The 26150-nt window shown below is 42.3% G+C and overlaps 1 long non-coding RNA gene across 1 annotated transcript in view; it reads left to right on the top strand.

The window, feature by feature from the left end:
- The first annotated feature begins 1240 nt into the window (after positions 1 to 1240).
- LOC308084844 overlaps positions 1241 to 26150 on the top strand; it is a 266724-nt gene continuing 241814 nt past the window's right edge. Inside the window, exon 1 of the long non-coding RNA XR_013933121.1 lies at positions 1241 to 1363. This is a non-coding gene — a long non-coding RNA (uncharacterized lncRNA). The remainder of the gene's footprint in view (positions 1364 to 26150) is intronic.

The following is a 26150-nucleotide window of genomic DNA, read 5'->3' as shown; positions in this document are numbered from 1 at the left end:
TCACTTGTGTTTTGTTAGCACTTAACTGGGCTTTTCTGCTTCTTTCCTGTCTGTCTGGCAGAGTTAACCGAGGGATGTGCACCCCAAATCGCACACCGGGCACAAGTTCAGATACTGTAACAATCTTCAGAGTAGAGATTCTGGATAGTAGAATTTCAGGACAAGTTCAGCTTCAACTTTATTGTCACATCATAGGTGTATACAGGTGTAAAACTGTGGATTTTTAAAAATTGTATTTGTAGAATTTCCCATCATTTTGTATTTTTCAGGAAAGGGAAGAATAAATAGACCCCTTAACACACAAGAGGAGGTTGAATGAACTGAAACCATGCAGCGCACCCCGAAACAATATGTTGGGAATTGATTGCATGAAACAATCACCTGTGCGTCCAGTCTCAATGTTGGTAAACAAAAAGAACAAGAAAAACAGGTCAGATGTACGAATTGTCCTGATATAGAGAAGTGAAATACACAAATATAAGCAGATCAGATATTTAAAAAAAGACAATGGTATGAGCCAGTTAAAAGCAGCTGAATCCTATATTAAAATTGGCTTAACTCATTGACTGCCAGAGTTAAAACATCGTCTATCGTCCCTTTCCAGCAAAAACAGCGATTTTACTGTACCTTTGGAGAAAAAAAACAGGAGACCTGGTTCTGCCAGACCCCTAGTGGTTGAAATCTGAATGGCTGGGTAGGAAAAGAGGGACAGACCGACCGACCGACAAAGCCTCCTGTAGGCCGACCCCCTGGGTATATTTTTTTATATAAAAAAAAATATATGTCCGGCTGCGATCCTTCATTCTAGAGCTATAGCCGTTTGAAACTCAATGTGTCGTCATGGCATCAGCAAACAAATCACTCAGTTCCATATATAGGCACTAAAGGGGGCATACCCATATATGGGAATACTGATGACATCAGGGGTCTCCATATATGGGTATCAAAACGTCAACTCCCGGATGATTTTACTATTTAAAGATCCAGATCTGAATCCGTGGATCCAGTCCGGGTATTTTTCCTAATCAAAATAGCAAAATCAACAGGAAAACCAACAGGAACTTGCCCATATATGGATAACATGCTGATATTGCGCATGTTGGCTCACTGGAAACACTCTGCTACACCAGTGGGTCTCAAAATGTGGTCCAGGACAGGTACCCTCATGGTTTTGAGGGGGTTCCAAATGGCCCCTTGCCGGTGAGTAACAATAACCCCCTTACGGGTCCATTTGGTTCCATTTGTACTCTCTCAGAGTTATGGGGGTCCTTGAAATTAAAAGGTTTGAGAACCACTGTGCTACTCTAAATGGAAGAGAGCTTTCATTATTATCATTGGTAACACCTGTGAAGGAAGTAAGGAAGTGGCTGCTCTGCATAGAGCCTATCACATCCCTCACCAAGATCTCGAAAATTATTTGACGTCAGACTGTCCATGCCTGGGAAAAGTAGTCATTATTGTTTGAGCAAAGTGCCTCTCCCGCCCACCAATAGGCCTGTTGTGCGCCAATGTAACATAGTCCCCTAACCATCACACAAACACACACAGGCGCGCGCACACAGGCGCGCAGTCAGAGACAGCATGATGTCATTAACTGTGTGAGAGGACCCTTTAATGTAATTAAGGCTAAGGAGCTGGTGCGGGGGGTCGTTCAATGAGAAAGAGCGAGGTCATCCAAGTGATGTCTGAGCCCCCCCCCCCCCCCACCCCCCGCCGTGCTGTTGAAGAATTGTGCTTTTAATCGCGTGCGTGCGTGCACATGTGCGTGGGGAGAGAGCATTAACTGGCTCTGCTGGTGGGTAATACAAGAGATAATTTCATGCTAAATCTCAATAGGAAAATCAGCTCAGAACATAAATCTACACAGACCAGGGAAGCTATTGCATAAATGGCTACAATTTACGCCTTATGTGAGACTATAACATTTGCATATTATAAGCCAAACGCAGTGAACCAGCATCTGACCCAATTTCTTTTAGCCCAAATCAGCTTCCATTGAGTTGAGTGATTGACAGCTGACATGACACGCCTGCTTGATTCTCAGAGAGAGAGAGAGAGAGAGAGAGAGAGAGAGAGAGAGAAGCAAGTTTATAACTTTCCTGAATCATAATTATTGTGTTTTTCGTAAAGACCTTATGATTTCCTGCTCATTATATATGTCATTATTGAATGGCTTATTCTACTTTGTCTTTTGTCAGTCTTTTGCCTGTGACGTGTACCAGAGCAGGTCAAATTGCTCAATTAAGGCCATACAATTTGTGGAAGCACTTTGCGAGCAGTGGAGGCGAGACACCTGCCAGGTAAACTATTCAAAGTACTAAAAGAAAATGACATAGGTTCAAAAGCCTTTTGTGGTGGAAACTATATGCAGAGACAAATTGCAGAGCTTGAAGCCATGGTAAGCTTATGAGCGGAGAAAGCTGGATATCATGATCAGAAATTTATTTACGGGGTTTTGGGGTTTTTGGGCCTAAAAGTATGGTAATTGTTCGGACCGGCCCAGTAGGGCCCAGTTAGGGCCAGGCCTTAATTTTCAGGCCTGTGGAGAACTCTTACAGACAGACAGACAGACAGACAGACAGACTTAATTTTTTTGATATCAATGCAAATGCATTGATGATGCTCAAATGCTCTCAGGCAGGATGCCATATGTGCCGTCACTAGTTGTTGATGTGTGACTGACTGATTTGTATACTTTTGTCTATACTTTTGTCAAATAAAAGTATATTTTCCTAAATCTGGATATATGTAAACTATACAGATTATACAGATTATTAATTATACACTTAGCCCTCCCACCCAAAATTCCCACCAGCCGCCACTGTGTACGTATCTGAATAGCATTTGTTGAAGTGGAAGCAAGAATGAGTCAATGACCCATTTTCCCTTACATTACTGGAAAACACAATTAAATTATAATCCTTGATGCCTTAATGATGAATTGTTCATTCAATTCACCATCTTATTATGTGGAGAACACAAAACCTCGGCCGACTAGTAGACAGTTTGCCTCATTATCACCGCTAGATTTCACTGGGCCTCATACATTTACCTCATAAGGGCTAATGCAACGTGGAGAGACATTTAGCTAACAATTTAATGGCTGCAATTAGCGTGGGGAGCTGCCAGCCACCCAATATCTTTCCCCGTACCGCCTCTGAGGCCAATGGGTTCAACCCCCCACCCCCCCTCCATGAGCCACCCCCCTCTCACTGAGGCCTACTGACTGCCGGTCGTTTGTTCAATCAGCCTTGAAAAGAGGGAGGGTTGGGTCAATAAGGCTCACCATGGCACCTCCGGGGCTGAAATTAAATGAGGTTGAGGAAACATTGCCATTTTCACCCTGATGGGAGGCTTCTGTGATTTGTCCTTGTGTATAAGATTTATTTCTTCAACCAGTAGTGATGGATTTTCCATTTGCCTTTCACACACTGTTTGCTTCACACCATTTTCATCATTGTTCAAGCAATACAAAGGAAATCTTTAGCATTTGTGCAATGTACATTTCCTCCATTCCTCCCCTCTTTCTCTCTCTATCTTTCACTTTCTTTTAATTTCTCAGTCAATGTGTGCTCTCTCCAGGTGCCTTGCCCCCCCCCCCCTTCATTCTTATCATTCTTATGTAGCTGCTCTGTGGACAAATTGTCATTTCAACACTCCTGCCCAGGAGGGGGGTGCGAGGTGGGGTTTGGATATTATGACAGCACTGGATGAAAGGCTGAAGAAAGAGGGGAAGGCAGGGGAAAATAAAGTTGCTCTTATCGGAACTTGCCAGCAGCGATGCGCACACAAAGCTCCTCGGGAATCCAATTTAGTTCTCCCTGTTAGCTTAAGTGATATCAGCGCAATTAGCCGTCACAGGTCGGGGGGGGGCGAGTGAGGCGTAAGTGATTTCCTCAAATCACATCGGTGGAAAAACACGGGAGCGCCTGCCTCCGGAAAAACACTCACCAACTCTGGAAATGGATTGCGCTTCGTGCGAGTTACTAATAAATGTCAGCCGCCTCCTTTGCTCCTTTGTTTGGGCCTCCTCATTTGCACAGCGGTTTTAAATGGATTTTCCCCCTCTCTCTATCTCTCGCTCCATGAGGGTGACTTTGAGCTGGCGTAGTCTTATTTCAACCGCACATAATTCAATTGGCAGTTGTTTTGGTGTGCTCCAGTGGATATATGCTGTTTATTTTATTTGTTTATCGATGACTGAGCAGCAGTGAATAGAAATGTCCTTGTCTTCTCGGAGAGCAATTAGACAGTGAATAAGTAAACATGTTCCCAATGTGCAAAGAATAATAATAATGACCTTGACCTATAAAGCTCCCATACAGGTGTACTTAACATACACACACGCACGCACGCACGCACGCACGCACGCACGCACGCACGCACGCACGCACGCACGCACGCACGCACGCACGCACGCACGCACGCACGCACGCACGCACGCACGCACGCACGCACGCACACACACACACACACACACACACACACACACACACACACACACACACACACACACACACACTCTGACTCGACAAGGCTAAAAGAGTCGCTTCCACTCTGGTCAGTTGCTAGGAGCTTTTGTTTCATCTTGTGTGCCAGTGAAATATGTCCCCTTAATGTGACGCTAGAAGAAAGGCCATCGGGTAACCGAAATGAGGAGGGTTCATCCTCCAAGGTGCTTTAATGCACACAGTTTCATCGCAATCTGGCCACTTGTTTTTCATAGTTATTTTGCGTGCAAATCTTGGCATAAGAGTGGCACTTAAAGACCATCATAGCTAGCCATGTGGCTAAAAAGACATGCATATCATTTCTGCATATCATGCATATCACATGTCACATGCATATCACATGTCACATAACATGCACACACCATTTCTCTTCCATCATAAATGTGACATCCGTTTCTCTCTCTCTCAAGAAGTCCCACAAGTGAGTGAGGAGGGGACCAGGCTGGGTGGGCCCTGGTTTGATACTGTACATAATGTCTTCAATACTTAGACAGCTCAAAAGAGATTTTTCTTTTGAAAAGAAAACAGAGCTTAGATTCAACTGATCAACTGCTTAGTTATTAGAAAACAATGATAGCAAATTAAAGGTTAGGGTGGAAAAACAATTTGTTTTTGTAGTATAATTTGTTGGTTCCTTTTGACGCAGTAATGGTCTCATGTTTTGTCTTTTTTTTCCTTTTAGTTATTAAAAAACGTCCATGGTGCTAAACGGACAGCTTCCCGTGTTAGATGTAGTGACTCTGTCCATGGTGCTGAACTGAGCAGCAGCCTCTCAGCCAGCCAGCCTCTTAGTGCTGAACTGACAGCTCCACAGCAGCTGTTTTTTATTTTCATGTTTTAGCACATTCAGAAATGCATCTGGCAACCCCTCCAAATTATTTGGTGGCCCCTCTGGGCTTCCAGGTAAACAATGAACCTAGCATCTGTTTCAATAACATCTATCTAAATTACATTCTTAACATTGCGGTCAAGAAAACAAAAACATGAGAGCAAGTGAGCAAGATGTGTCTGCACGCCGGCTGTCTGAGTGTGCTCTGTGGCCCATGGATACAAAGTCCTTTTAGGTCTGAGACGTGATGAGTTTTAAACACTGCTGTGGAGGTGACATCTTCATCCTTCGAAAAGGAGATTGTCTGTTTCATCTTGATTACAGGCAGAGTTCCCAGAATCGATCACTGTCAGTGGTTGGTGCTAGTGGTGGAAAAAGTACTCAAATGTTTTACTCAAGTAAAAGCATCAATACTGCACTGTAGAAGAACTCTGTTACAAGTCAAAGTCCCCAATTCAAGATTTACTTGAGTAAAAGCACCAAAGTATTGGTATCCAAATGTACTTAAAGTAGCAAAAGTAAAAGTACAAAAATGTTTGAAAATAGCAGATCTACAAGCTCACAACGCGTCACGATGCGACGCGTTGTGAGCTTGTAGATCGACTATTTTCAAATAGCCTATGTATAGAATAGGCCTAAAGTGGTTCATGTATGTTTTATAATGTAATAATTTATATCTACAAAGTAACTGTAACTGAAGTTTTCAAATAATTGTAGTGGAGTAAAAGTACAATATGGGTGGAGTAGAAGTAAAAGTATAGACAATTGGAAATACTCCAGTAAAGTAAAAGTAGGCCTACCAATTTTCTTTTACTTAAGTACAGTACTTAAGTAAATTGATTGCTTGATTGCAGCTCTGAGTCAAGCTTTCTTAGCTGAGTCTGTCTTTTGAGGCCTGGTGGTTGAAGGCCTTTGTCGCTGAGCATGTCACATCCTTTCTGATATGCTATGGGTTGAAGGGCAGCAGCGCTGGAGAGCTCTGAAGGACGGGGTATCAGATTTGCATTTGACTTTCCCCTTGGGGAGAAGTGGGAAGACTCTGGAAATAGTCCTATTAATCACATTTAGCTGTAAGCCCACCTGGTGTGACTAATTGAATGAAAATGTATGCACAGTTGAACCCACCATGAAATGTTCTATTCATAGATATGAAACATGCATTAAAGTGTTATAACGGCGGGATTCAAATAGAAAAGATAATCAAGCTCTCGGATATTGTAACTGCAATCATCCCTGTAAAAAAAACAGTATACGCACAGTTTATCTGTGCAGGCAGACAGAGCAAATTTGGCATGAGTTTAAATGGCCTGTCCTTTAGCCAGGGAATCACAAAGTAGCCTTTTGTACTCACTCGCTGGCTCCGATTTAGATGTAGAGAAACAGAGGAGAATCTCTGCCTGAGGCTGATGTGCCCAAATTACACATGACACGTCGCCAGCAAAGATGGAGAGCCGTCAGGAACATTAACAGCTAAAAGAGAACAGGGCAGAGGATCAGGTGTGACAGTAAAGGAACTAGTTTTAAATTCTGTCTCTATTCCTTTGTTCCATCCACACAGTCCAGTGTTGGGCCTATATGGATGGGTAGGGATCCATTTTCTGAAATGTTCTAACACTTGTCTGTCACTGCAGCCGTTTTTCTGTAGCTCCTCTGCCTCCTGCCAGCACTCTGTCCTGCATCTTCCCCGTCTTTCTTGTCACTGACTCCAGTGTTTTAGAATACTTTGTCAGGGTGCCTGTGAGTTAAATGGAGGCCCTGACAAAAAGCCATTTCCACCGCTCTTTTCAATACTAATCCTGCTTGCTCGCTCTTAAGAGGGCCAAGTCCAGTTTCAGGTGCCCAAAGGCAATGCAGATTCAACATTTTGGACCACGGTTTTCTTACCATTTTATTGAAGTCTCGAGATTTCAATCTCGTCTAGCGAGACTTCCGGTGGGGCGCATTGAAGACAATCACATTGCATAGTGTTCTGTCACTATGAACATCAGATACCCCCCCCCCCCAAGAAAAGCTATCAAAATATGCGATCTAGTGCAAGGCCTATTGGCGCACGTTTTTAGCTGTGGCGGACCCGGGATGGAGTTATTAAAATGATCTACTGTACCATTCATCCTAGGATATCATAACATCATAGAAAAGGTAGAAAACCGGGGTCCAAAATTCCCCTTTAAGGGGAGCCGAGGATTGACCTTCCTTTTCCCAAGCGTATCAATGAATTACAATGAACTTGAACACTGCCAATGTACTGTGTGAATGTTACTACTATTTGAGCTAAATTACAAGGCAGTATTTGCAACACCAGAGCCTGTAGGACAGGTAACCTTAAACAAGCACTTCAAATAAGAAGTATTACGCACACGCACACCTTCACAGGTACAGTTTGGCAGTATAATAATTATATATATATATATAAATATCTTCCGCATCCTCAATTTGCAGCACTTCAAAACACAGAACCCTCCATTTGAAGTCGGAATCACCCATGTATCCACTCAGATAGGTGCCGTCTGGACAAATTGGCTCATCTGGGCCAGATTGCCGGGTTGAGAAAATTTTGTCAATTGCGTTTAACGACCAGTTAATAATATAATCCATGTTTTTATCCTGAGACTGTTCGCTCGTGCAGTGGAGAGAGGCTGGAAAGTTTTTGGGATAGGATGGGAGGAGAGAGGAGAGAGTGCGACTGCCTTCGTCAAGCAGCAGGAGGACACAACAGGAGTGTCACAGCTTTAATCGTCAACCCCACATTCTCACCTATAGCCCTGCCTCTAATGCAGGCCCAGGGTTAAGTACTAGGAGGCTGTCATAGTGGAGGTAGCCTGAGGCTACGAGCTCAATCCATGGTCTTGAAGGGCGGACCCAAACACAGCCGCCTGGATTTGTGCGTGGCTTCCTATTGCTTCACCAATCTATGTCCCCGCCTCCCCTCCCCTCCCCCCCTCGGCCTGTGCACGGAGCACGCTGACGTCACCAAATTTAGAGCGACGCCCCTCTGCACTCTGATTGGTTAGGAAATAACAAGGTCCAAGACCATCGTTCCTGCATCGCTCCCCCAGGCTTTTTTTCTTTTGTAACAAAAAAAAAAGCCTGGGTTTCCGAGGCTATAGTGGAGGTAATGCATGCACGTCAGGATTATGTGCACCCCCAGGGCTGTGTGTGTGTGAATGTATAAGAAACCCAACACACACACACACACACACACACACACACACACACACACACACACACACACACACACACACACACACACACACACACACACACACACACACACACACACACACACACACACATTTGAAATATTTATTTATGTCCACATAAACAGAAGTACAAGAATGCCTTGTACAAAGGACATAAACACTGCCAGTGCAGTCAGATAATGGGAAAACAGACAGTTACAAAGTGCATATAAGGCAACATTGTTACATACAATAATGTTGGCATACTTGTCAAGCACAGCAGACAACAATCATGGGTAAAGGAAACAACGCCTCCTCCAAATTGAGCGGCTTCCTATAATAGCTGATATTGAGCAGTACCTTGCTAATTGTTTAGCCCTCGTTTTGGAGAGGCCGGCCATTTGAAGGCCCCTCACAACCAACTTGTGCACGTGTCCTATGCTACGAAAGATAAAAACCAAAAGTTCTATAGCCTAGCTGAGAGATGGTCTGCTCTAGCTGATGATATTTTAGCACTTTGGTTAGGAAGGCTTCTTCTAAGCTGTAATCAAAAGTACAGCTGACCTCGAGAATGAACACCTCCCTATGGTTTTCATGAACAACAATGACATCAGGGGTGTTAGCTGAAATGTTAGAGAACACAGAATCATCGTTACACAGGCTAAACATGCTCGGCTTCACAGTAGAATGCTTATACAGCATGATGGAGGACCTGAAAATAGAAGTGATATCTTTTGATATCAAATCCACTATTCTGTCATGCCAACTTATGTAGAGTCCCCTGTATACATGGCACGAGTTTAGGATGTGGGACATGGTTTCAGCTATTTGTTCATGACCATGATGTATACAGTGAGGAGCATGGTTGCCTGGAAACCAGATGGAGAGGTTAAGTTTAGATGGTAAAACCTGCAACCTCGCTTTCAGAGTAAAGACAACCATGCATTTGTCTACTCTAAAGCAACATTTTTGAACACAGAGTGGGAGACAGAACGGTCCGCAGCATGGAGACATTCAGTCTTCCCTTGCAGCCTCAGCTCAGTCCAATGCTGCCGCTGTCTTTGCTGTTGTGCCCATAAGAGGCGGCCTCGGGCATTAGTCAGTGGGAGTTGGTGTTCTGTTCCAAACACAGTCATAGATGCTCTGACAGAGATACTATTTAGTATATAGATATAACAACCCGATCTCCAGAGGAAACGTTCTCTTTGAACGTTTTTGAAATTCCGTGAATAGACACGGAAAAACCCGAAATTCCGTGCATAGCCGCCTCGCATCTCCCCCATTGTGACTAAACCATTTCGGAGGCGCGCAGTCTCAAGGGAATTGTCGCCACGTAAGGGGCCACCGAGCGAGCTAAAGCGAGCGAGTTGCCGTCCCGAACGTTGCGACATTCCCTTGTGCCTACTCAGCGCCGTTTGAGTTATGTACCGATAGGCACAGAATCGTAAATTTTGTTGTGGGGACTGCTCTGCTTCCGGGTTTTTCCACCGTGGGACTCGCCGTACATATGCACGCAATTTCGGGGTTTCTAGGCGACTATCCACGGAGTGAAGTGCACTGGATCCGTGCAATGTTACGGAGATCTCTGGAGATCAGGCTGGATATAAAGTCCTCTGAGACAGCCATCGCCTCAGAGTTAGACCCTACCCACTTCAAGGTAACATCAGCCCAACAGCACAGATCGTTTAAGTCCAGTCTGACCACACACCGAAGCCGGGAGAGCGACTGTCTTGCTGTCCACTAGGTTTCCTCCTGAAGCCTAGGAAGCTAGGATCCGAGCCACATGCCAGGGGGACCTTACGTCGTTTTAGGTCCAGGAACAGAGATGAACATGCAAGCTCTCTCACATACACACACTAACACACACTAACACACACACACACACACACACACACACACACACACACACACACACACACACACACACACACACACACACACACACACACACACACACACACACACACACACACAAATACATACAGGTGCACACACAAAGGTACATGCCATTTGACCAGAGGTAGAATGGAAGTTTATCTTTTGAACCCAATCTACCTGTGACTGATTGCATTGATCATCACAGCTCCCGTTCCTCATCTTCCTCTTTACAAGAGCACTATTGATCTGTGGTGTAATAGTCCCCACCTCTCATTTTATTCATCAATGATGTCGGATCCATACGGTATCTGATCCTTGTCACACCGGAGCGTGTACTGCCCCCTGGGTGCCCCTGAAATGTATTTGGGCAGGGGGTGGGGGTCGTGATGGTAAAGATTGAAATGGGATTACACTGCATTACAACAACCTAGTTCCCCCATTACACTGGTCTCCATGTAGCTGTGTGCTAGAGCCCCGGGCTGTTGTCAGCCCGGATGTGGGATTTACCTGCATGCTGACAAGGTTACTATCCTGTCACGTGTGCTCTCATTTGATCCCCAGTAGTTAGGCTGGTTTAGTATGTGTGTCCCAGTTGGCCCTATGCCCTATCGCACGGCAAAATTCATTAATTCCTTGCGACATTTTTTATTCTCAAAGATAAATTGAGCAGTATGTGCCCCTGTTGGATGAGGAGGCGAAGTAGCTCAAAATACATGTACACATGTGTGTGTGTGTGTGTGTGTGTGTGTGTGTGTGTGTGTGTGTGTGTGTGTGTGTGTGTGTGTGTGTGTGTGTGTGTGTGTGTGTCTACGTGTGTGGGTGAATTATTCGAGAACAATGCTCTTTTGGCAGGGGGGTTGTTGTAATCGCTGGTTGTTATCCAGACAGAAAGCCCTGTGACTCTAGTCTTTATCCTCTTTTGTTCACTGCTGTTGTGATGCTGCCTGCAGCCCCGGGTCATGAGTCCCCCCTCCTGTTTGGCTCTGTGTGGTGCTGTGTTGGCTTGGTCCATTCTCCTGGCTCCCTCCTCTTGGGTCTATAGGCTTGTTCCCGGGAAGGATGATGGCTGTGGGCATAAACACCTGTAGGTTGGCACCATGCCCACTATGCCCTTGGACACACACTTACACACGCGTGCGCACGCACACACAGGCACGCACATGCACGCACCTGCACGCACATGCACGCAAACACACACACACACACACACACACACACACACACACACACACACACACACACACACACACACACACACACACACACGCACACGCACGCACCGGACATGATCAAATCCGTTTTCCTCTGCAGTGCTTGTGTCCTCTACTGACCCCACTCTCCTTCCTCAATCTGAAGATCTCATTTCACTGCCCCTCATTAAAGGACAAATTCACCCATTTTCAACTTATCTTCATATAAATGGTCCTCACTAATGTTCATGATAAGATGGTAAAAGATTTGTATTAACGCGAGAACAGTGGCTTCCATTATAGCATGCTGACTTTCCATGAATAGAAAGCCTGCAGTTTCTATTAGCTTGGATTCCCCATCGATGATGTCACTGGTAGACGGGTTTCTGAACTGTCCACAGCCTTCCTCTGAGACACAGACCAAGTAGAAAGAAATGGTACCATGTTATCATTGTGGACTAGAAATACAGTGAAATAATATAGACGGAGAAATAGTATAATAAATAGACAGGGAGACATCAGGCATCATCTCAACTCATCTCATCTCATCCAATACGGAACAGAGCGTTTTTTATTAAGTCACTCATTAAATACACTCATAACAACAAGCACTTCAAAATAAGAGTTCATATAAATTGAGAGCATTATGTCAACATTCATGAGTCATGACAGTCAAATAAGTGGCTCAAACACAGAAGTACAAAATTCTTGTGCACAGAGGCAAGGATCATTCTTTTTCTGGTCTTTTTCTTTAATTTCTTTCTTGCCGTCCTAGTGCTACTGTTGCAATAAAAAAGGCTGACGAAGTGAGTTTAGGGCCAAACAGAGTAAATGATACTGTCTCTCATGCAGGGGTCTTGCACTGCCATTGACTGCTGAGTGCAGGCGTTAGAGGCCTCTTTAACTTAAGAGCACCTGGGGAGAGAGGAGGATGATGGAGGGAGGGAGAGAGGTGGGTATGATATGCAGAGTAGTGAGAGAGAGAGAGAGAGAGAGAGAGAGAGAGAGAGAGAGAGAGAGAGAGAGAGAGAGAGAGAGAGAGAGAGAGAGAGAGAGAGAGAGAGAGAGAGAGAGAGAGAGAGAGAGAGAGATAAGAAGAAGAAGCTAATGCAGTCATTTTCTAGCTGGCCAACAGTCACAGCATGTTGTTTCTGCTGACAAGGATAAGTTGAGGTGGTAATTGACAGAGGGGGAATGTGTGTGTGTGTGTGTGTGTGTGTGTGTGTGTGTGTGTGTGTGTGTGTGTGTGTGTGTGTGTGTGTGTGTGTGTGTGTGTGTGTGTGAAAGTGAAAGTGAATACCACCACAGATGGGGCAGCATACAATAACATATGAGTTATCCCCTCGCGTGGGGAACCAAACGTCTACCGCAACCTCAAGAGGGGATCCAATCCTGGCCAGGGGATTCACGCTGAGCCACTTACACTGATTATATTATTTATATGAGTTCCTTTAAATGTTCAGTTAATCAGTCCTCCTAAATGGATGGATGGAGTTTGGATACTGCCATTTATACGCTCAGGACGGTGCCATTCCAAAACTCTTTGCAGTCTGCTCACATCCCATGCCGTGGCACCGTGCAACAGCCCAACCCCCTCACCTCGTCTCCATGAAGTGCCAATCAGCTGTAGTCTTAGAGCCATCAAATATTAACGGAGGCATTAGGAGTACAAGGGCTCCTGTCATTCTCTGCAGCAAACATGAGGGATGATGACAGGCCTGTTAAATGGGTTATGTGGTTTAATTCTGGGCTCACTGCAGTGTAGTGTTGTTGAATGTTGCACTTAAGTTTGAAAAGAACCAGCACTTCGCAGTGCAAAGGCACAGCTTTATCAGCTTGCCCGGCGTTTCCCGGGTTATTAAATTGACACCTCTCTTTGTAACGCATCAATCAGTATGTTCATGTTCCAGTACCGAGTGTTGGCCCGGGTTAGTGCGTGGGTGAAATAGACTCTCTCTCTCTATCCCATCAACCATTCCAGAGCACTGATTGTCATGGATCTACATGACAATCAGTCATGGGGGGTTGGGGGGTCGCGCGCATCAATCGTATCAAAACACAGGAGTTGACTGCCAGTCAATGACAAATCACTGGCTGCTATTTATAAATTATTATATCGCTACATAATGTTATATCATTGACTTAAATGGTGTTATATCAACAAGGATAGGGTGATTAAAAAAGGTTATGTCAGTATCAGAAATGACTTTTATGAGGGGCCGTTTAGGCCAAAAATAATGAAACACTTTCACACACGCTAACGAGACAGTCTTATACTTACTACTGAAATGCTTTTACATTCAATTTTGAGACACTTTCACACACGCTGATGAGACACTCTTACATATACTACTGAAATGCTATACGTTCAATATTGAAACACTTGCACACTCACTACTGAAACTCTCTCACATACATACATACTTTGTAAATCGATGCACGTTCATATATGAAACTTTATACATACTCATCACATACACATACATATATACTTCTGTGTCATATACACATGCATACGAAATGCTTGCACGCATACAAGTTAAACATTTATACATTTATATCTGAAACACTCACACATACACATATGAAAAGGCTGCATGTATATTGCTGAACACTTGTACATTTACAACTGAATTTCTTGTATATTATTACAAACTAAAATGAAAACTTTAGATGCATGTGCAAGCCTTTCACATGTATTCATACGAGTCATTTCAGTAGTATGTATAAATAAATTCAATAATATATATACACATAATTTCAGTGATATGTATAAGTGAGTTCAGTATAATGTATAAAAGAGTTTCACATGTATTCATACAAGTGATCTAAGTAGTATAAATGATTTCAATAGTGTATATATACACATTTTTTAAAGCATGTACAGATCATTTCACATGTATTCATACAAGTAATATCAGTGATGTATATAAGTAATTTTGATAGTATATATAAATCATTACAATAGCATGTATAGATCATTTAACTATAATGTATACAATAATTTCACATTTATGCATACAAGAAATCTCAGTAGCATATGGAAGTGGTTTCAGTAACACCGGAAGGCACAGGCAGGTGCGCGCGCACACCAGGAAGAAACTTCCAGAGAGAAGGAGAAGATAAGAAGGAGAAGACAAAGGCAGCATGGAGGGGAACGGAGACCCACTTTAATTAATTCGATATCGAATACTAATATATCACCTACGCAGCAGTGTAAGGTCCTTAGGGACAGTCGATTTTTAAAGAACGGTACCCCTGGAGAAAATGTATATGCCCTGATCTAAAATGCCATGACCCTCCCTTGACAAAAAAAATCAATGACCCTCCCCAAGTGATAAAAAAAAAAGATTAACCCTCCCCGCCTAGGAGTGTCACGATATATTGTCCCACGATATAGCCTATCGTGACATTAAAATGTGACGATAGGTATTGTCATGATGTCATACTGTATCGTAATATATTTTTTATTATTTTTTTGATTAAAAATATACCTTTTTTTCAAAGCAATTATGTCTCTGCACTCTCAAATAGGCCTACATCTAATCTAAGATACTGTATCTGGACTGGTATTATAGATTTTTTTGGAGCTGTTGGAAATAACTAGGCTGCACTTGGTTGGTAAAGTCCAGATGACAAAAATATGAGGTTTGTGGAATTTATAGTTATGCAGTGTTATATTATATTATATTTGTTATATTAGTGTATATCTGTCCTCTGAAACAATGGGTTTATAGTTAGTGAGAACTTCACTTCTCCCTTAAGCTTGCACAAATGTATTTATTTGTGTGTACAAAGCACTTTGTAAAAAAAATTTAAAGTGCTTTATAAAGTTCTTTTTAGATGATGGCCAATGTTGATAATACATGAGAAAAGAACATTAATAATGTATCATATCGATATCATATCATCATGTCCCAACATCATGTATCGTATCGTGAAATTACATCTCGACACCCCTAACCCTCCCCATCAAATACAACAACATGACATTTAAAACTGATTATGTCCAATGTTTTGGCGGACCCCCTGTAGTAACTCTGAGAACTGAGCCGAAATGATCACATATATTTCAGTTTTACTAAATACTTTCTCTTATCTAACTGCATTTTCTTAATCCTTGAAGTGTGTTTTTTAAGATTCTGCCATGATGTACCAGACTGAAATAATGTCCAACTGGTTCATTTTTTAACCCCATGTTAACACTTATCCTACCTAAACCCAAAAAGGGAAACATAGCAAATATTTGGAAGTATACAACATACAAATTAACACAGGCTCCAGCTAATCTTTTCCATATGTTTTGGACCTGTCCTTCCTTACACTCTTATTGGTCATCTATATTTGATACTATTTCGGATGTTTTACAGATGCCCATAGATCCATCCCCTATTATCTCCCTTTTTGGCGTTCTCCCTGAGACCATTTCTCTGCCCAAATATCAATCAGACTTTGTTGCTTTTGTGACTCTGTTGGCGAGGCGTCTTATTTCGACCCATTGGAAGAAAACATATTCACCCTCCCATTCCCGCTGGATTTGTGATATACTATACTTTTTAAAATTAGAAAAAATTAAATACACATTGCGTGGCTCTATCTCAAAATTCTATAAGGCATGGCAGCCTTTTCTATCGCACGTTGACAATCTTGCACTTGATCCCCCAACGGAACCTGAATGAGTCTGTAACCTGCATATATGGAAGTAACCAATCTGATGTATGATGAACCCTTGGTGTATACCTGCTTATCACCTCACTGACACAATTGCTTTCAATGACCTGTGCTTAACTCGATGTAGCGTTTATAGACCATGGACTGTTTTCCATATATATATGTTTTTGGAGATTTTACGTTCTGTATTTGTTTTGTTGTCTGTTGTTGTTTTCTGCTGTGAGTGTTGTCTGTTTGTTTTTGTTTTGTTTTGATGTTGTTTATATCTTACTCAATGTATCACTTTTTTTTACTGATATTAGTCTATCCTGCTAATTATTTTCTTCACTGTTTGGAGATACTCTGTTTATTTGCCTATTTGTTTCAGTAAATGTCTGTACTATGAGTATGTAAAAGAAAAAAAACGAATAAACAAAACGTTAAAAAAAACAAACACACAATGTCCATACAATTTGGACTCAAGGAATTAATTAAAATTGGTACTATTAAGATTCAAGCATATCTTGACACTATTTTAGGGCAAAAAGTGAAAGAAACTGAGCCAAGAATGTTCAGATTACATCTATATTTGTCATTTTACTAAATACTTGTGTGCGTCAGTCATTGACCATTCTAAATATGCTCCTCGTTGACTTACATTATACGGTGAAACAGCTCTCAAAGTCACTCTTTTAGCATGTAAACGAACGTAAACAAAGTTGATTCAGACAATATAGAGCATCACCAAAAACAGTTTGTTTTTTTAATAAAAAATGTTCCTGTTGATTTCGCTATTTTTATTAGGAAGAAAACCCAGACTGGATCCGCGGATCTGGATTCGGATCTTCAAATTAACAGGAAGTTGTCATTTTTATTTAAAAAAAAAACAGTAATGGTTTTGGTGGTTTTCTATATTGTCTGAATCAGCTTTGTTTGTGTTAGTTTATGTGCTAAAAGAGTGACTTTGAGAGCTGTTTCATTGTACAATGTAAGTCAATGAGGAGGAGCAATTATGTTTGATTTCTTGTCCACCTTTGGAGTTACATCATGGCAAGGTAACTACACAACCCAAACCTCTACAAAAGTGGTCTTGCCCTTTCAAACTTTCCTTCCATTTGGGGAACAACAGCACCATCATCATCCATAGTCTCTAATGTCGTCATAGCCAGTGCAGTGCACGTTTGATTACCTCATTAACAAATGACATGACCTGCCTGGTGAAACATGTTCAACAACTCTTATTAACATGTAGTGTGGTGAAGTAAGTATGTACATTTTATTTGTATAAAACTTCTCACAGAGATAACTCACAGTGCTATATCAAGTGCTATACAACAAAAATAAAAACACAGCATGAAACATTTAAATGATTAAAAACAACAAAAACACACAAAAAATGTAAGACATTCCACAAGTGGTTCTTAAAAATGTCCACAGAGGCCGCAGCTCTCAAGACCTGTGGAGTGGCATTCCATAAAAAAATTTTTTTTACCGTTTTTCGTCCCGTGGGGGAACTTCCGTTTTCAGCTATAAGTGCCGCCCAGGAGGGGGGAGCAGTTAGGGATTAAGTGTCTTGCTCGGGGACATTTTGACACTCTTTCAGAAAGAATAGAAAAAGAAAGCACAGCTCATGGTAACTAATGCTCCACTGGCTAAGAGAAACGATCCGTAGATAGTATAAAACAATTAAAAGATCGCTTTTTGAAACGCTTCCGGCTTCCGGTGAAAATGTGGTAAATGTGGAGTCATAAGGGAACCGGCAGAAATACGGATCCATTTCCGGAGGCGGGGAATAAAGAATCAGCGTCAGAGACCGGAGCTTTCATTCTCAAACAATTCCACTTTATTGTCAGAGTTCTTTTAACAATCTATACGTTCGAGTCAATTCAACATATAGCGCATCTTATTCATAGGTTCTGTTTTATCCTACTGAACGTGGCATCTGCATGGGTCCAGATTCACAGAGCCCCGTTCACTCCTACTACAAGTCATTATGTACTAAAACATTTGTTTAAGATAGACTCCCCTTTTTCTGTGACAGTCAATCACAATCAGGCTCCTGTCTAAGCAATAGGTTCGGCCCGCCTTCTCCTCCCAGGACACTGAAAATAGCGTCTGCCTTGATCTGAACACATGACATCATTCCCTTAAACCTTATCTATAAGACTGTACTTTTCCATATGTTCCCGTTATAACATTATTGTTCAACATTTTATTAGCTTTGAAATAAGTCTAAACAGTAATATATTCGATGTTGTATGAATGACCTTTATAGTTAAAGTTATTTAATAGAACGCACCCGGGTTCCAAGCCCCTTCCCCTTCCTAGAGAGAGCAGCTGTCAATACCCACAGGCCCTCTTGCTAATAGAAGACAGTCAGCATCAACTTAAATATAGGGTTTCGGACAGTGAACAGATGTCCCATTTAAGGACTCCTTGCAGGCTAGGCTCACAGATCTGTAGATAGCTGCTTCGGAATGCCAGGTAAATCCTCGGGGGAGCAGAGACCCAAGAACTCAGCCTGATCCCACTTTTAGATTAGGGCTGAGGTCAGCTAAGTCACTCAATGCAAATTGAGCCTGTTTTATTAACTTGACTGTTGGTCCCATTGAATGGAACATTCTAACAATTTGTATTTATAATATATTAATATCCTAATATTTCCATATTCCATAAGCACAGGACCCGATATTCACGACATTCCCCTCTTAAAGGATTACTCAATAACCTTTACAATAAAATATTCGGGGCCTGTCGGGCATATTGTCCTATGCACCACCTATGAAGCAATTTTGAGACTTTGATTAGAAAAGACAAATTATTCTGTTTAGACTGGTCAATCCATTTCCCCTCTAAACTATTGACTTATAAAGTGAATCATCAACAAATCATTACACATCAAACAAACAGAAATAATATCACTCTACTCTCGGCTGGACTTCTTTTCACAAAACCTACGGAAAATCAAGTTAATAAAAACATCATTATTACGAATTGGCAGTTACATTGTGTGAACGACGCGCAAATACAGAGACACAGCCCTGCTCTTATTTTTTCTATTCTAACGAACGCAATTCCTTCTTCTTGACTGTCCATTTTGCACAATTCGACATGAGGCATAAGTTTGAATTCTCTGGACATGGTGAGTATGCAATCTGCAGATTTGCACATCACCATAGCCCAGAAAACCCAACCACAATGCACTCCTTTCTGTCCGAATTTGTGAATCACACAGGAATTGTTATCCTGAGGGTATTGCTTCTGAATAGAATCACAGCTATTTCAGTACTTGTCTGATCTTGACAATCAGGATTCTTTTATCCATACCTGATCCGTATGGGTGCCCCTCTTTTCATGATCGAAAGAAAGTGTCATGCCTTTCAATTTGCAGATGCAACTTGATGTGTCACGGGTAACTCCTATAGGTACCTGGGACTTCCAACCGCTGCTGGTTTGTCAGAAACCATGTAGGTCTGAGACCTCTCGCCTTCCTGTCGTCAGAGGTGTCGCACCCTGGCCTTGACAAAGGTGTTTTGCAGGGCCGATGATGATGAGTTGACAGGTAGCTGGTGGCCGCCACTTCCTGCTGGATCGGTGACCCGGAGATGAAACGGCTGTCAGGTCTGGAACTCTCTCCTCCGGTGTGGCCGGCTGAGTCTCATGCAGGCTGTATCCCCACGACTCCCCTCTCGACCATGGTCTGTGATGGTCACTGGTAGGTGGAGAGATGTGAAGATAAGTGTAGCTGTGGTTCCCTGGGGATAGAAGTCCAAGCGGCCTCTGTTTACCCCAGGTCAGCTATTCCCTTCTGCCTGCTGTCATCCTGATCCAGATGGATGGCCTCTCCAGTCTCAGCACCTGCTTCATTTCTCCTAGTACAAAAACAAAAGTCCACCTATACCTGCTCTACATAAGCTAAACAGATGCCTAACTTGCTTAATACTCATACATTCAGGGATTAGTCACTCATAGACGCACAGTTTAACTCATGCTGTTAAAATTAGAGAACCTATCATCAAATTATTGACTGCTATCTGATTCTTCAGACAGTACATTCTCCTGGACTCTGATCCATTCGCTCCTTCGTACATTGTACTAACTCCACCCACTATTAAAGTGATCTTTCCCCACCTTATACATATTTTACTCTTCTAATTCCTGTTGTACTTTGTCAATCAATCGTTCCATTTTGTTATCTTTTTACCACAGCTCTTATCCTTTTTCCCTATGACTCTTGTATTTCCCTAATAATAAATCTCCTATTTTAAGTCCTTTTACTGCACACTGCAATTGCATCTTATTTGCTCCATATTTTTCTGACGATAATTTCCAAAGTTTGTAATTCATTTAAGGACAAATCTCTTAATTTACTGTGACTCTCTTAGAGTCCTGGTTAATGTAGTATATTTAACCCTCTAAGACCCAGCGATGCTTTAGAGCAACAATTATATTTTATAAAGAAAGGAGTTTAAATAATTTGTTTTTCTGTTATTTTTTCACCTCTAAATCCTCATTGGGTCCTATTGTTTAGTCTTACAATGCCATTGGCCAGGATATTTGCATATAAATACCCCCCACAGAGCGGGGAATCATCACAACTTGAAAAATCTCTGTTGGAACAGATCTCTTTTTTCTCTGGAAGATATTCCTCACAAAAACGTAAGTAATATGCCTGTAATATTTGTTTTGGTGAACATTACAATGTCTAGAACATGTACATAGGCTATTATTGTGAAATATATGTCCCACATTTAAATTAGATCATGATTCATACTTGTTGCTTTTGGTCAACGTTGGGCCCTCTTGGTTGCAAAAAATACAAGGGTAGGCCTAATGTTCACCTGCTACTGTTCAGCCTTATATATAGTTTTCACAATAGATTTAAACAGTTATATGTGTATTTCCCCCACTTTGCATTATATATATATATATATATATATATATATATATATATATATATATATATTGAGCTGTAAGCCTCAGAAAATGTCCACCCAAAGTTTCTCTTTCCCCCTAAACAATACATACATATTCAACCATAGTTTAACCAATATATTCCCTTGTTATTTCTCAGTATGTTTAATTTTCTTTCAATACTACAAGGACAGTGGGACCAATGTGGTCATTTTTGGGGGGTTGTGGGGGTTGTTCATTATTCATTCAAGGCGTGGTGGGTACTTAGGGGCAATGTAAAGATGATGACCACTTAGGGGCAATCATCATCAAACAATAGGTTGGCCAGACAGTATTGTATGACTTGTGAAATGTTGTGAGCAGTGATGTGTAAGAACTTAGCAGTACTAAATGTACTAATGGTATGTCTTTATTTCATTTCAGAATGCCACAACAACAGAAAGGGCCTCGCTTCACAGCAAGGGATGTTCTGGATATCGTGATGAACGGAGAGAGTGATGTTGACATAGACATCAATGAGACTGATGAAGAGTCAGATGAAGAGGACTGTGTGATCACTGACAATGGTTTAGGTTATTAGGTTTCTTTACTACATATATTGTACTGATTTTTATTTTGTTGTTCTTTTAATAAAATTGATTTAAAAATATGGCTTATTGGTGTTATTATTCATAATGTATACTGTTCTGAGGCCAAATATTATTCATAATTGATCTGAGGCCAAATAATAAACCATATAAATGAATCATTAAGTTGTTTTAGTGAAGTAATTACACATTTGCCATGTTATCCATAAAATGGCCTATAGGAAATTTTGCTACCTGATGGACCCAACGTTGCTAAATGTCAACATTTGCATAAAAACTTACCAAAACATTTTTTTTTTAAAAACATTATATTTTCCTCTTCAAAATACTCCTACAAGACCATCTGAAAGGTTTTAATTTTTTTTTTGCAAGTACAAATATATCCGGGTCTTACAGGGTTAATAACATAACATCCACAATAGCATTATTTAACTTCACAAGTCTACAGTACAAGTAGGCTACAGACAGAAGAAGTGGATTGAGTCAGAGAGAGGTGCCGGTTTGTCTGAGAGGGGTGTGGGGGTACATACACTTAGCTTGGCCTTTTGTTGTTTACCTGGGGTCTATGCATGTGTCTCCCTTCCCCCTTTCCTGCTTCATACAGGTGCAAATCGAATCAGGGACCAAAAGGGGGATCTATTGTTTGTCTGGGGGGGGTCTAACCTTTTGGAGGCTGACCCCCACCCACTTATTCAAAATGTGACCACTGCTATAAAGTATATGACATGTAAGCTTGTAGTGTGTGTGTGACTCAGCAGCCGGCAGGCTGTTGTGTGGTGTGGTGGGGACCTCAGGGTCCCCATAGGAAGCTGTTTGTACTTATGCAATAAATCGGATGCAAAGATACCTCACTAACTAGTGATGACTCCTTCATTCTACAACCATTCATTCTCATCTCTGGGACAACAAACTTAACTGCAATATGGCGTTGTTGGCAACTACAAAAGCAATAGAAACCTTTAAGTCTGTGGTTCTCAGATACCACATTATGGCGTTTCAAGTCGGCAGTCGTGTTGGTTTGTTTTTTTGGAGGCGCAAGTCTCCAGGGATACTGAGCCAGGCGTCGAAAGAACGTGCGGCGGGACATCGGGACGACATGACGACAACTTTTCGAAGATCTACAAGGAGGGGACTTCATGACCAGATCTAGGACGGCTGCACGACTCATCTGGCTGCTCAACATATCTTCTGCGATCGCTAGAAGGGCGCGCTGCGGTGCGGACGGCAGAGCGGAGAAATTGGTGTGTCGAATTTCTTCGTGGCGGGTATGTTGTGGGGAGAGGACAGCGGGTGCCGGCAGAGTGGAGGACTTGCGATGAAGGGGTCCTTCGTGAAGAGTGTGGTAACACATCTTCAGCGATCGCGAGTGGAGCGCTCTGTTGTAAACATGCAGCTATCTGTTGGAAAATCTGGGTACGGCGCTGGAGCACGGCTGGGGTGAGATGATGACATTGAGGGAGAATGCAAGAGAGACATTATCGAACGGGACGCTGCGCATATGGGACCTGGGATTGTATTTTTGTGTTAATGGTGGGTTGGACTGTGAATTAGGGGATACCTATTGGAATTAACTGTCCCAATGTCGACTGATGTAATCACTGATTTGCCCGCCTTTTGTTTATTTGTAGTACAGGGGGTGGCGGTGTTGGATTAGGTTAATATTTTTTTAGAGTTTGGACTTCTTTTCAATGGTTCTCATGTCGAGTAATATAATTGCTTTGATGCTCGCCTTTTGTTTGTGTGTTGAGAAGACCGGGCGACTCCCGTGACGAGGTACATGGAGGGGTGGCGGTGTGGGAACTATGTGATGGGATTGTTGGAATTTTATTAAACCTGGTGGGTGTCTCTGGGTTGGCTGTGTAATTCACCGTGTCGCTGTACTATGTAATCCTGGTTTTTGTATGTGCATTGTTCTGTGTGATGTTGTTTGCTGTTTTAGTTTTCCTGAATGTTTACTTTTTTTCCTGGTTGATGTTCCATTCGCTTTTCATGGGGGGCGGATTCTTTGTGGTTCTTTTGAAATATACGTGTTTGTGAGAGACGTTTAATGTCTCTCATGGGGGGAATGTAGTATATTTGATAACATAACATACATATTTGTGTATTATTTAACTTCACAAGTCTACAGGGAGCATACAGACAGAAGAAGTGGATTGAGTCAGAGAGAGGTGCCGGTTTGTCTGAGCAGGGTGTGGGGGGGCTCTTAGCATTCTCTTTGTTTACCTGGGAGAGAGAGCATGGGTTCCCCTTCCCCCTTTCCTGCTTCATACAGGTGCAAATCGAATCAGGGACCAAAAGGGGGATCTATTGTTTGTCTGGGGGGGTCTAACCTTTTGGAGGCTGACCCCCACCCACTTATTCAAAATGTGACCACTGCTATAAAGAATATGACATGTAAGCTTGTAGTGTGTGTGTGACTCAGCAGCCGGCAGGCTGTTGTGTGGTGTGGTGGGGACCTCAGGGTCCCCATAGGAAGCTGTTTGTACTTATGCAATAAATCGGATGCAAAGATACCTCACTAACTAGTGATGACTCCTTCATTCTACAACCATTCATTCTCATCTCTGGGACAACAAACTTAACTGCAATATGGCGTTGTTGGCAACTACAAAAGCAATAGAAACCTTTAAGTCTGTGGTTTTCAGATACCACATTATGGCGTCGAAGTCGGCAGTCGTGTTGGTTTGTTTTTTTGGAGGCGCAAGTCTCCAGGGATACTGAGCCAGGCGTCGAAAGAACATGCGGCGGCGTTTTTGCCTTGCGGTGGGTGTACGGATCACGTTCTCTTCCTGAGACGTGGGGGGTCCACTGTGTAGGTGATTATGGACATCGGCACGACATGACGGCAACTTTTCGAGAATCTACAAGGAGGGGACCTCATGAGACCAGGCCTGGGATGGCTGCACGACTCGTCTGGCTGATCGCTAGCGGAGCGCGTGGCTGTGCTGGAGCTGCGCTGGGCAACACGGCTGGGGTGAGAAGATGACATTGAGGGAGACTACAAGGGAGACATTATCGAGCGGGACGCTGCGCATATGGGACCTGGGATTGTGTTTTTGTGATAATGGTGGGTTAGACTGTGAATTAGGGGATACCTACTAGAATTACCTGTCCCAATATCGACTGATGTAATCACTGATTTGCCCGCCTTTTATTTATTTGTAGTACATGGGGTGGCGATGTTGGATTAAGTTAATATTTTTTTAGAGTTTGTACTTCTTTTCAATGGTTCTCATGTCGAGTGATATAATTGCTTTGATGCCCGCCTTTTGTTTGTGTGTTGAGAAGACCGGGCGACTCCCGTGACGAGGTACATGGAGGGGTGGCGGTGTGGGAACTATGTGATGGGATTGTTGGAATTTTATTAAACCTGGTGGGTGTCTCTGGGTTGGCTGTGTAATTCACCGTGTCGCTGTACTATGTAATCTTGGTTTTTGTATGTGCATTGTTCTGTATGATGATCTTTGCTGTTTTGGTCTTCCTGAATGTTTTATTTTTTTCCTGGTTGGTGTTCCGGTCGCTTTTCATGGGGGGCGGATTCTTTGTGTTTCTTTTGAAATATACGTGTTTGTGAGAGACGTTTAATGTCTCTCATGGGGGGAATGTAGTATATTTAATAACATAACATCCACAATAGCATTATTTAACTTCACAAGTCTACAGTACAAGTAGGCTACAGACAGAAGAAGTGGATTGAGTCAGAGAGAGGTGCCGGTTTGTCTGAGAGGGGTGTGGGGGTACATACACTTAGCTTGGCCTTTTGTTGTTTACCTGGGGTCTATGCATGTGTCTCCCTTCCCCCTTTCCTGCTTCATACAGGTGCAAATCGAATCAGGGACCAAAAGGGGGATCTATTGTTTGTCTGGGGGGGTCTAACCTTTTGGAGGCTGACCCCCACCCACTTATTCAAAATGTGACCACTGCTATAAAGTATATGACATGTAAGCTTGTAGTGTGTGTGTGACTCAGCAGCCGGCAGGCTGTTGTGTGGTGTGGTGGGGACCTCAGGGTCCCCATAGGAAGCTGTTTGTACTTATGCAATAAATCGGATGCAAAGATACCTCACTAACTAGTGATGACTCCTTCATTCTACAACCATTCATTCTCATCTCTGGGACAACAAACTTAACTGCAATATGGCGTTGTTGGCAACTACAAAAGCAATAGAAACCTTTAAGTCTGTGGTTCTCAGATACCACATTAACTTGTTATTTTGTTTTAAGCATGTTCCGAAATGTATTTTTCCATGATTTGATAATCATGATAGTATCCCAACACTGTGAAGTCTGAAAGACAACCACAGGACAATATTTTCTTTAAATGAGCATTTAAAAAAAATAAATTGACAATATCTGCAACCTGCATACTCTATAATTATGTTACAATTTAGTAGACTCTTGAAAGCATATTTT

The sequence above is a fragment of the Gymnoscopelus braueri genome (genome assembly GCF_963280865.1).
Source record: "Gymnoscopelus braueri genome assembly, chromosome: 5".
Taxonomy (NCBI): domain Eukaryota; kingdom Metazoa; phylum Chordata; class Actinopteri; order Myctophiformes; family Myctophidae; genus Gymnoscopelus; species Gymnoscopelus braueri.
Note: the sequence above shows the minus strand (reverse complement) of the source record. Positions and strands in the feature narration are given on the sequence as shown.